The 12,684-nt window shown below is 41.3% G+C and overlaps 1 protein-coding gene across 1 annotated transcript in view; it reads right to left on the minus strand.

Moving 5' to 3' along the window:
• Positions 1 to 12,684, minus strand: part of RELN (reelin) — a 1,304,886-nt gene that overhangs the window by 824,205 nt on the left and 467,997 nt on the right. The window lies entirely within an intron of this gene.

Consider the following 12,684-nt stretch of genomic DNA (forward strand, 5'->3'; position numbering starts at 1 on the left):
CTGCAGCCACAGAAGTAGCCTTCCTTCCCTGTCTCTCAAGGTATTTGAAGAAAACATGCGACAAGTCTTGCACTCCTTTACCTGATGTTTAGGGTAGAGACAATAGAGACAGTATGTGTGTGGATCATACACATGTAACCTTTTCTTCCCATAGGACTTGCAAGCCTTTCTTAGAAGACTCAGACATTGTAGATGAAGAAAAGTTAGGACAAATATGAAAAAAAATGATCAGAGATCAGGGAGACTCCCTTCAGACGATGTGCGGTACAAAATCTAAGGGATGCAGCCTCTATTGTGAGTATTCTAGAGGGTGCTGTCACCTGATTGGTTATAGTTCAAGTTTTGCCTTTTTTTTAAAAGGACATAGATACGCTATTACCCTGACTTTACATTGCCATTATAGCCTATGATACTATTACAAACTGCTTTACTATGGTACCGTGGGACTCCCACTTAGAGGATGGGGAAGAATTCAAGCATGTGAATCCATGAAAGATCCAAATGTTCCAGTGCCGGACTGTCAGGGAACAGTTCTTTGATTGGCCTCTTAATATAAACATATGTACTTTCTCTGAATTTTCAGTGAGGCCAAGGAGACATATTTTAATGTATCAAAGCGGTCTTCCGTATCTTCTGGTTTTGTCTATTACGCCTCCACCAGTGATACCAGTTCTTAGCATTGTACATTATTGAATTGCTTCTGATCCTACGCTGCTGACATGTTTTTCTGCAAATTCATAGTCTGTTTCCTGACACTAACTCTTTCTTCTCTCACAATATTAAGGTTGTCTGTCAAGTTATTTCTCATATCACCATACTCTTATTTCCACACAAAATTAATATTTTCAGATCCATTACAAATATCAGTCTCACTTGAGAATTTTGTGGAGTCACCACCATTCCTCTAGGTGCATATGTGATTCTAGTTTATTAAGAGGTCAGAGACTGAGGGCACCAGCAGTGGGTTACAGCCATAACCAAACACTGGAGGCTCATAAAACTGATTTTGAGCTCTGATATATATTTATTTCAAATTATGTATTTTATCGAAATGTGAAACTAATCAAATCATGAGGTGAGGTTCTAGCTTGTTTTCAATCCCAAATAGAAACACTTTGATATTGTGGGCAATAAGTACCTTTTAGAGTTATTTGTATGGCTGCACTAAGCTCACACTCCTTGTGCTCCAATGTTTACTTCCCAAAGTCACCTTCTGAAAAAATGCATTCAGAGGTAGCCTTTATCGTCCTTTAAATAGAAAATGTATCACATCATGAGTAACCCAGCTCAGAGTTCATTTGGGTTTCACTGGCAAATAAGGAGTCTCCTCTACAATCTGATACCACTACTCGGACCAGGCTTCTTCTGGAGACCTCAAATAAAAAAAATGTGATGTCCAAGAATGCCTCATGCAGGGCTGTCAGTAAATCCAAATACTGTGTGCTGCTGGCCTCAACCAGCAATTATGGCACCGCAACCTACCAACTGTGACCAATTCAGGTAGGATGGAATGTCTTTCAGAATCAGCAAGATACGCATGTTGTACATGGGGTCGTCAGTATAGCACAAAGGCAGGTTGTTGCCCACACCCTGTGTGCAATATCAGGTACTCCCCAACAATTCAAATGATTAGGTAACTGTATTCTTTGCCATCACCCTTCTTGCATATACTGGACGCCATCAATCAGTGTATCAAGGCCAAGGGATGCTTGGTCTCTCACATAAGTATTGGTGTAACAGGCAGTCATCAACCATCACGCTTCCCAGTCACAGGCGGGATTTAGACCAAGTGGTTCCCCTTCATCTTTCATAACCGTCATCATCCTCCAGCTCTTTCCAGTGCCATATGTGTGCATTTTTGGCCATCAGACAGACATACTTGCCCATGGAAGGAGGGGCTCAACTACTCTAGTTCGATGCTGAACTGTCTCAGGAATCCGCAGCAGCAAATGGTGTCTATTGGCTACCAACTACTTTCGCTCATATTTCCAAGCTTTTACGTGCCACAGCAAACAAGTACAATGAAAAGAATGTACAAATATTGCAGATTGGAGGGGAAAACTGAAGAGACACACATCTCCTCACATTGCTGGTAGGACATGTGTCACCAACAGGCATGCATTCCTGTAGTAATGTAATTTCTCGATAGTCGAATTTAAAAGAAAAAAGCAGCCTTATAAATCTTAACATTAGCCGGTGTGACAACTTATAATTTTTGGATAAATTGTAAGTTTCGTTCAAGGTGCTCTGGCTACAGAATTGTTCAATCATGTTTTAATCAACATATAATGCCCACTAACAACGAGTGTGGGACAGCAAGGCATTTAATGGGAATGTAAAAATGTTACATTATCAAAGATCACAAACGCCCACCGCTTCAGCAAGATCTATGTCCAAATGTCAAGCCAGCGGGAACAAGGGTTATTTCAAAATGTAATGACAGATAAAATGTTCTTCTACAATAGTGATTAATTGTCTTACAAGCACATGCAGAAAAACGGCTTTAAATGAAAGTTAAAATGGGGGGGGCACTAGCATCGGTCCTCGGCAAGCACAAGGAGGGTACACACTTAGTGGTCGGTTCTCGGAATGGTTTATGCAGCTGGCAGTCAGTTCTGTCATGCTCTTCGGCGTTTCTTGTGGGACAGAAGAAATCAGCATTTTCTCCGACTCTCGAGTTTCCCATGAGATTTTGAGACACTGTGAAAACGTTCATATTGATTAAGTCCTCAGTATCGGTTTAAACGACATGGAAATTGCCTAATACTTCGCTGTTCCACATGTGGCCACCCTGACAATTCATCGTAGTAGTTTTCCGATCAACTTTATTGTTTCTACCTCTCGGTTCCTATGCAATCCCTCAATTTGCTTATTTTGCAGCTAAACCCAATCTGTCACTACACTACTACATCAAGGTGCCCTCTTTCAGTGAGATACATGATCACCTTGTTAAGATAGCCAGTGGAGTCCTAGGTGCTTCAGGGTTTAACTGTTGGCTTCTGTGGCTCATTGCCTTTTCAAAATGGCTGCCAGGTCTGTTTCCATCATACAACTTAGTTGTTCACCCAAGAAGCATCGCTTATTCAGAATAGCCAAGTTTTTGGTTCACACCCACTGTATACAAACACAATATTTGTTCTCGGATACCTCTTCTTCAGAGCTACTGGTACATGTTCATCTCTGCTGCCCATTTCTGCAGATCTGGCCACTTCCAAATGTAGTCGTGAACTTTAGCAGTGCTGAGTTTGCTACAGTGATCTAAAAAGGCAAGTCCAAGTACTCTCTTGCCCAGATCCACTATATTATGCAAAAGCAGCAACCTCTTCCAGGTTCTTCTCTTCTCTTGCCTCGTTCATACCATTAGCAGATCTTAGGACACTGTGTTGGAGGGCCTTAACAAACACCACAAACCATATTCGTAGAAATGATCATGTCCATATAGTGGAGTGCATAAGTGCTCTGACACACTAATTAACTTATATGGCACCAGTGGTTGATTCCACCATTATCAAAGTCATATTTGAGTTTCTCCAGAGAAGTATTTTGGATCTCTCTTGCATTCGTCTCTACCATGAACTCCTTGTCAGACTATGCCGAGGTCTGTTCTAGATAATACGCATATTTACAATCTTTTAGAAACATGTGGGCTTCTTTCAAACTTACTTTAGACAGCCAGGTTTGTCATTTCTCTTCCCCCTGAAGGTGCAAATAGGGCCTTTGTGTTTTGCTCATGTTTGAGTTTAAAACATAGCAAATTCTCACAGATTCAAAGATTTCTACAATACTTCCAAGTCACAGCCCCAATACCCAGCAAAAAATATTATTTTTATTTTTTACATCATTTCATGTGTTTGCGGTTCATAATAACCATATAAACGTCTTGGATAATGTAAAAAAATCAACATGAAATCCCAAATTATATCTTATGTATTATATGTTGTGCTGCACTGCGGTCCCGCTTGCTCTGTGTGGTGTATTGTGCTGCTGCAACCCCTGACGCTTGCCATGTAAGGGTAGTTTGATGCCCCTGTCCATCTCCCTCCTGCCTTCTGTTATCTGACTCCATGTCCTTTGTCCATTCCCCCTACCTCCCTGTGATCCAATGTATCATACTTGTCAACACTTTAAACTTAGTAAGAGGGAGATTTTGAAAAACATAAAATACCTAGGGAATTGATTTTCCCTATTGACTTAAATTGGAAAAGAGTATATTTTAGGAAGGAGGCAGCTAAAATAAAGCCTTTTGGGGCTTAAAAACATTAGGAGTCTCCTGCCTGAAATGTGTCTGTTGGCATGTACGTTTCCACTGCCTCTTTCTTCTCTCAATGTTCTGTTATATTGCCACAGCCTCTCTTGCCTGACCTGCATGGTTGTTTTTATGCTCCTCCCCCCTTTTCCCCTACCCTCCATGGTCTATTGTGCTGCCACTGCCCCTCACCCTGCCCAGCATGGTCAACTTGTTGCCGCTGCACCTTCCTCCCTGCCCTTAATTATCCGTGTCAGTGCCCCTGACCTCTGCCTCCCTACAGCAGTTTAATGAACAACTAGATTGCTAACATTCTGTATCTATTACAAACATGTGGCATGCCTGGTGCCATCTCAATGTAACCAAAACTTTAATGCCTAAATCATTTCCTCTAGAAATTATAAAAATGAGTTGGTCTTATTCACATATAAATTATAGTTCGTCTGTAAAAAACTAAAATGAGGCAATATTTTCTGAGTTCTCAAATAGCGACAAAGCACTTAAATTATTTGCTATCTTTATGTTTTTTTAACCAGTTGATCACTTGATTATTTGTTGATGTGGTCTTACGGCCAGAGCAGCAGACTTTGCAACTGGGGAACCAGGTTTGAGTTTTGGTGTCAGATCGACATCCTGTTATTTTGGGCAAATCACTTAAGGCCTATTTATGAGTTTGACAGATGAGATAACCTTTCTGCCAAATTCCTGACAGGGTGGCTGCTGCCATAGTGGCAACCACTCCGCCAGATCTATTAGGAGTTTCCCACTAGGCTGACGGGTGGAATCCTAGGTTTCCACCCTTCAGACTAATGGGAAACAGGCAGCAGCATTGTCTCTGGCTCAAAATTGAGCCGGTGGCAATGTGCCGCCACAGAGTGCACCAGCACCCACACAATGTTGCAAGGGTGATGGTCAGGGGAATCCATGCACTGCCCATGCCTTGTGTATGGGTAGTGCAGGGATCCCTCTGTGGGCCCCTGCACCTGTTCTCTGCCAGTCTTATCATGGCGGGAAAACCACCATGAAAAGGGTGGGGGAGAAAAAGGTCATAATCCGCAGGCCAGCGCTGCATGCAGCGCTGACCTGGCGGATTACGACTTCCACCCGCCGTCAACCAATCGGGATCACCGATCCCAGCGGAGATGGCGGAAACCTGGAAATCTGACCACCAGGGTCCTAATGTGGCAGTCGGACCACCACAGCAGCAGCGGTCCGGACAGCCACCGCAAGGCTGGCGGTTTTAAGACTCCCCATGCCTAAAACCAAAATGAATGTGTCCTTGTGTAATGTAACAGATGCTCATGTAAAGCATTCCAATACCTTCAGGTCAAGTCTGAGCTATATAAAAAAAAAAAAAAATGTAAGTGTTTTGCACACTTCTGTCATTGGGCTATACTTGGGCTACATTTCTGTGATGGGTGTGCTACATTTGGGCTCTTTTTTCTCTGGTGGCCATCTTGGGAGACATATTTGTTATGAAGCGCCCTAAGTTCCTCATTTACTACAGTATCCTCAGTAGAAAATGCTTTCAGTTTTCCACTTCGATTCCATGAAGATGGCGTTCAGGTATGCCAAACCTTTGGCGTAAACTCAGAATGTTAGTACTCTAGTTGCACATTAGAACTCTGTAGAGAAGATGTTGATCACTAGGGAGTTAACTGTCAGTCTGCTGCTGATGTTGAAAGTGCATGTTTCAGTCTATATGTCAGAATGTTTTAAATAGAAGAGGAATATATTTGCAAACTCACTCAAAACATGTCCTCATTTTTCTTTGTACGGCACTATCTATACTATTTATGGCAAAATGAACCCCTTCATTTTGTTCCTTTTTATATTAAACCAGTTTGATTCAATTAAGATGGATTCAGGTGTGCCACTTTTTTGTTATAAATAAGACTGTTAGCGCTATAGTTGGTCTTCAGAACACTCCGGGGGTTGCAGTAGAACATAAGGGAATCAACTGATAGGATACACCTGTTGTAAGTACATGTTTTACTAAGAATGCTAGACTTCATTCTCATATGGCTGAGTGAGAAAGATAGTGTAAATTTAGAGAAATGATGCTCTTATTTTAGCTCATGCAGCACATTCCATAACCTCTATGGGAAAATCATGGAAGACAGTTTTCTATCAAACAGATTCATGAATTCTCACCACAATTCCTAAAATTAGTATGGTACTATTAACAAATGATTTATATTGTAACTAAAATCTGTTATCACCCTTTACACGCTCTCCTTTTTCTGACCCTCATAACCTGCAATTCACTACAATGCATTTCACTGGGGTGCTATCATGTATATTGGTCCAAGATGGCTGTCAGCACTTTCTGGTTGAAGTACTGACAGAAAGGTGCTGACAGACAATCAGATCTCACCATGATGTCAGTGCTTAGGCTCAGCCCAGATATCTATATTTCTTTTTCCTTAAATAACTCCAAAACTATTGAATGGATTTACAAACAATAACAAAAAGCACGATCAGTGCACCAAGATCTAGCTTCCTGACAAATTTGGTGTAGTTCCATTCAGTGGTTCTGGCTGTAGTCGTGTATTAATACCCTATAAAAAAATGCATGGGGAAAATGCATTTTGGGACCCCCCCTTTTTTCCCGTGCCCTGCTTGACAAATCACCCAGCAGCAACTGAACTGACTGCCATACTCTCTTGCACCTTCAACAGTGTGGTCAGGTCAAAGCTATGGGAGATCTTAACTGACCTTGGAGTTGAGGCTGACCCGGTGCAGTTTTTGAGGGCCCTTCATTATGATACGTCAGGATCTGTGAGGTTTGGTTCATCTAGTGAACATACAGGGAGTTTCAAGCTTAAGTGGGGTAGGGCAAGGCTATATTATGGCCCCTAGTTTGTTCCTTCTGTATATTAGTGCCCTTAGCACAGCCCTTCTTGAAACACTTTAGTGTATCGGGAAAAAAACAGTTGCTCCCTTCCTGGAAATTTATAAGAGGAAGTGCCATCCGTCTCTTACTTATGGTGCTGGGCTCTGGGGCTATTCTAACATAAGCTCACTTCAGGTGGAACAAAATAGGGTGTTTAGGTGACTTCTGGGTGCCCCTCCTTCTTGCTCCGTCTATATTTTACATCTTGAGCTAGGGATGGATTTAGCCACGGATATCATTAAACTTGCCCCTTGAATTTGTGGTGTTCTATCTGGGTGAGCCCTCATGCCTCGCTAAATAGAGAGGTCGTCATTTATTGCCTCAGTGTGAGAAAGGCATCCATATCCCGTGGCTTCATTATATAAATACTGAACTCATGAAGTTGGGTAGGCCAGCTCTTTTCGCCAATCCCTCATCAATTTGCAAAGCGGATATACTATGGGTAACATCTGCATTTAAGGGAAGGTTAATAGCCCTTAGAGAGGATACAGAACTGAAAAAAATGTCAAATAAAGAGTATGTGGAGATTCAAACAGTAGTCACAGTTTTATATTGAATTTTAAATTTAATTTAAGTGTTTTGCACTTCGCATGGTTCAGCTGGTCATGCAATATAATAGTTTGACACCTTTTAACTGTCCTTTTTAATTCTATGTATGTTTATGTAACTATGGAGAATGTTTTGTTGCTTATTTTAGCTGCTTTTAATGTGTGCTTTTATGGTCACATTTGTGTCTGAAATAAAGCGTTTTGATTATGATAGTGACTGTCATACTAGTTTTGAAAATGTCATGAAGATTCGTCAAATGGCGTCAAACTTATTGGCAAAACAACAAACGCTTTTCATATGGAAACTAGGTCCTAACTATTACTACCTACTGGTGACCGCCACATTTTTAATCACACACTATGTGGTTAAAGTGATCTACACCATCAGCATCACAACAGTGCAGATTAATTTTATTTAGATCTACAGCATTCAAAATAGTAGCAAACTAATGGATGGGCTTAACTGATTCTACTTTACTACTACAAAACCAGCATAAACAACTGTTATAAGTACTTCCTTCCCTCCCAAGCATCAGTTAATAGAAACACTGGTGCTTGAACTAGTCGTATACTAAGAAGCTTTCCAATCATGACTGGGAACCTCAGGGTATCATGACTTGCTTCCTTTGATCCAGCAGCAAAACAAAATATTATTTGCACCAGCTGCTATGTGTGCATTTCTAGGCACTTCATGAACCCCCACTAATAATGATTTAAATGGAAATAATACTGATCCATAATTTGTCAAATGCAACCGTGCAGCCTACCCTACCAAAATATTTCAGGAAAACCTATTGTTTCTGACTCTCCCATGCATAAGTGAACCAAGTTCTTTCTGGATACTGAACAAGAAGATTCCAGATGGATCCTGAAATCTAACAGAGGACAAATGATGAAAGGCGATCAGTGCGGTTTTTGGCCATTTGCAGCCTGATAATTTCTAAAGAGGTTGGCTTTTGTCCCGAGACAATTTCTTTGAATCCCACCTCTTTGTTAGATCAAAAAGCATGGAAAACTAACTGTTCACTACACTCCTCCACACGGTATCACAGGAGAGGTTTTTGCATAGCATGCACAAAACAGCAGTTGCAATGAATATATACCAAATGGAAGATTAAATCTGTTTAGCACATTACCCATATTTTGTATCTATTTGTATCAGCTTGACAAAAAAGTGCAAAAGTTAACTTCTAAATTAACTTAGAAAAATGGGTGCTTGGGCTACTTCTGCTACTCTGCCATCCAAAGTGAGATTTACCACAAACACCAATTGCCACTAGCAGTTCTCTTCCAAATATCATGACAGTTTTTTTAAGCTTACCAAGGGTTGAAACATACATGGCTAAGGGATCAAACTACCTCTAGGTGCTGACTGGCGCAAGATGCAAAACCAAGATATCGTCAGCATAGTCAGGAACACAAGCTTGGAGGGAGCTAAGGGAGAAAATCAAATAATTTGTTACCCTAAGTAAGGTCACTCAGAAATATATTAATTAAGGTTTGGGCAATAATACACCCTTGCTGCACCTACTTTTTTAAGGGTGCGTTTAATGCACCAGACAGTGCTCCATAAGATTGTACTGCAGGTTAGATCTAATTTTGCAATCTATTAAGTGTGCTAATTAGTGGTAATGGAAACCACAATCTAGAAAATTTACTCCATAACACTACAGAATCAATCATCCCAAAGGTATTGGAGATGTCAATGCATACACAATGCACAGCTCGCACATTCCCTTACTAGCCACTAGTGGCAGTGCTGCTGCATTGTGAACCATAGTCATCCCTTTACGGAAGCAAGTCTGCATCAGATGAAAGGCTGCCTTGTCCTCAATCCAAATATTAAGCACTTCCATACATATTCTTGCAAAAATATTTGGTGTGGGCAGAGCATCACCAGTATCCGTAGTTTCAACCCTGGCTTCAGCATTACTCCGTTCCAACCCTCAGCAATTTACATGTCCTCAATAAAGTGTGGAATAAAAAAAGAACACAATTGCATACCAAACTGGGTTGAACATTAGGGCATTGCTGGCAAGCCACATGGGTGCACACTATAAAACAATTTAGTACTAGTGTTACTAACATAATGGATAGTCAGTGTTCTTGAGAATTTAGACAGCATATCAGTTAGTTAGCTGGTGGGTTTACAATTGGCACCCTCATGTAACTTGGTGATGTGAGGCACCTACTATTCATTTCTAATGCCATCACTGATATCAGTCTATCTAGTATCACAGATTTCCTTTGGGGTCATAACCCAAAATTTGGGAGGAATTATTCCTCCCTGTTGCATCATTAATACTACCCTAGTGCTTTAAGTCATTATTACTCTCTTGTACTTGCTTAAAGTCTTCTGTTTCTACATTTTTTGTTAGAAACTTGTATACTTCACCTGGAAATAATGTTTGACACCTCTTTAACCTTCTATACAATGTCCTAGTCAATCTACTTTACTTCCCATCCTCCTGCTCATAGCTTTCATTGATATCTCACCTGCATTCAACATACTTACGGTTTCTATGACTAGTAAGTGTTAAACCTGGTCCTTTTCGTAGCGTCATCCTCAAACCTTTTGCATCCTTCCTCCTATTTTTACAAACCTGTTTTTGTTGGCTTTGGGACTCTCTGCACGTTACTCCTGCTAACCAGTGCTAAAGTGCAAGTGCTCTCTGCCTAAATTGTACTGGTGATTGGTTATCCATAATTGGCATATTTTATTTGCTAAGAAGTCTTTAGTAAAGTTCACTAGAGGTGCCCACGGCCAGCAAATCAAATGTTACTAGTGGGGATGCAGCACTGATTGTGCCACCCACATGAGTAGCCCTGTAAACATGTCTCAGATCTGCCACTGCAGTGTCTGTGTGTGCAGTTTTAAACTGCCTATTTGAACTGGCCAGTGTACCTACTTGCCAGGCCCAAACCTTCCCTTTTACTACATGTACTTCACCCTTAAGGTACGTCCTAGGTAGCCCCATGGGCAGGGTGCAGTGTATTTAAAAGGTAGGACATATACTGATGTGTTCTACATGTCCTGATAGTGAAATACTGCCAAATTTGTTTTTCACTATTGCAAGGGCTATCTCTTGCTAAGGTTAACATGGTGATTTCCTTTAAATATCTTTTAAGTGCAGTTTTCCATTTGAAGCAGATAGAGGAGTGGAGTTTGGGGTCTCTGAACTCACAATTTAAAAATACATCTTTTGGTAGAGGTGGTTTTTAGAGTGTCTGCTTAAAAATGCCACTTTTAGAAAGTGGGCATTTTCTTGCTTAACCATTCTGTGCCTCTGCCTGCCTGTGGAATCCACTTCTGGGTCAGACTGACAGTTGGGCTGTTTGCTAATTCTCTCTAGAATGTGACACAAAGGGAGCTGAGGAGTGTCCTGTGTATTCTGATAAGTCTCCTGGGCTAGAGTGAGGAGGGAGGAGCTGATACACTTAAAAGGGTTATGCCTGTCCTCACACAAGGCAGACTCCAACCCCCTGGAGTGTGTCTGGGGCCAGGCCTGGGCAAGTCAGGATTGTGTGAACAACTGAGACTTTCCTTTGAAGTGTGCTTACTTCAAAGGAAGAAAGGAGTATATGTATTGGAACCACAACCCCAGACTTTAGATTACTTCTGGATCAAGAGGAACCTCTGCCAAGGAGAAGAGCTTGATGCTTGAGGAGGACCTACCACTCTGCCTGTTGCTTTGCTGTGCTGGCCTGCGGCTGCTGCTTCTGCCTGAAGAGGGAAAGATCTCGACTTTGCTTTCTGAAATCCTGCTTGTGAAGTTTCTCCAAGGGCTAGGACTGAGCTTGCCCCCTGTTCTGAAGTCTCATGGACTTCATCTATCAGTGCCTGGGCTCTTATTCTGGGAGTCCTGACTTGCTAAGTGGTGCCAAATCCAGTCCCTGGGTCCTTAGAAGTTGAAGCTGGTAATCTGTGGGGGAAAATCCACACACAGCTGTGTGCTCGTCAGAAAAATTGATGCATGGCCCGTCCCACGGCTGAAAGTTTTATGCAGCGCCTGCCTTGCAGCTGGAGAAATAAAGCAGCGCCTGTTCTTACCACGGACTCTTTGCACAGCATGTCAAAATTTTCCACACACAGATCCTGGATTTCAAAGTCTTCAACATCCCTGCAAGGACCTGAGGGTGCGCATCCAGAATCGACACACGGCCTCCCCTGCAAAAAAAGGGTTGATGCATGGCCTCCAGCGCGAGCAAACAATTGAGGCACGGCCTCACTTGATAGTAAGGAATTGATGCATTGTTTGCTTTTCTGATTCACTGTTACCCTTGCGGCTTTATTTTAGGCGCATACCAGGTACTTTGTGCTAAAACAATGCATCCATTGATTTCTATGGATTTAGACTATTTTTATTTTAAAAAATATAATATCTTTGCTTGTGTATGTTGGATTTTTGTAGTTTTGGTTTTGTTTCATTTAGATAAATATTGGCTATTGTTCTAAACTGGTGTGGAATCATTTTGTGGTGTTGTCACTTTGTTACTGTGTGTATTTTGTACAAATACTTTAGACATTTTCTCTGAGATAAGCCTGACTGCTTGTGCCAAGCTAACAAGGGGGTGAGCAGGGGTTATCTGAGCTGTGTATCTCCCTTACCGTGACAAAAGTGAGGGGCCCTATTTGGACAGGGTGTAAACAGACTGCCAACTAGAGACCTCGTTTTTAACAATATATATTTATGTAGAGAGATATAGATTATATAGCTATATATAGTCACAAAACAAAAAAACTACATCAAAGTCAACAAGCAACAAACTAGCTAAATGTGCATTTTACCGAGCAATTCAACATACACAGTGCTTTACAGATAGAATTCTATAGGGCATCATATATTGTTCATCAATGACATCAATTATGAATGAACATATCACACCAACAGTGACATATTTGGTGTAATAACTGATTTCCTGTGATGTTACAACTCAGCTCAAGTGGTTTAAGATGGGTACTGCCTTATTCTACATCATCATAAAACTTATAG

Source organism: Pleurodeles waltl, chromosome 4_1 (assembly GCF_031143425.1).
Source record: "Pleurodeles waltl isolate 20211129_DDA chromosome 4_1, aPleWal1.hap1.20221129, whole genome shotgun sequence".
Taxonomy (NCBI): Eukaryota; Metazoa; Chordata; class Amphibia; order Caudata; family Salamandridae; genus Pleurodeles; species Pleurodeles waltl.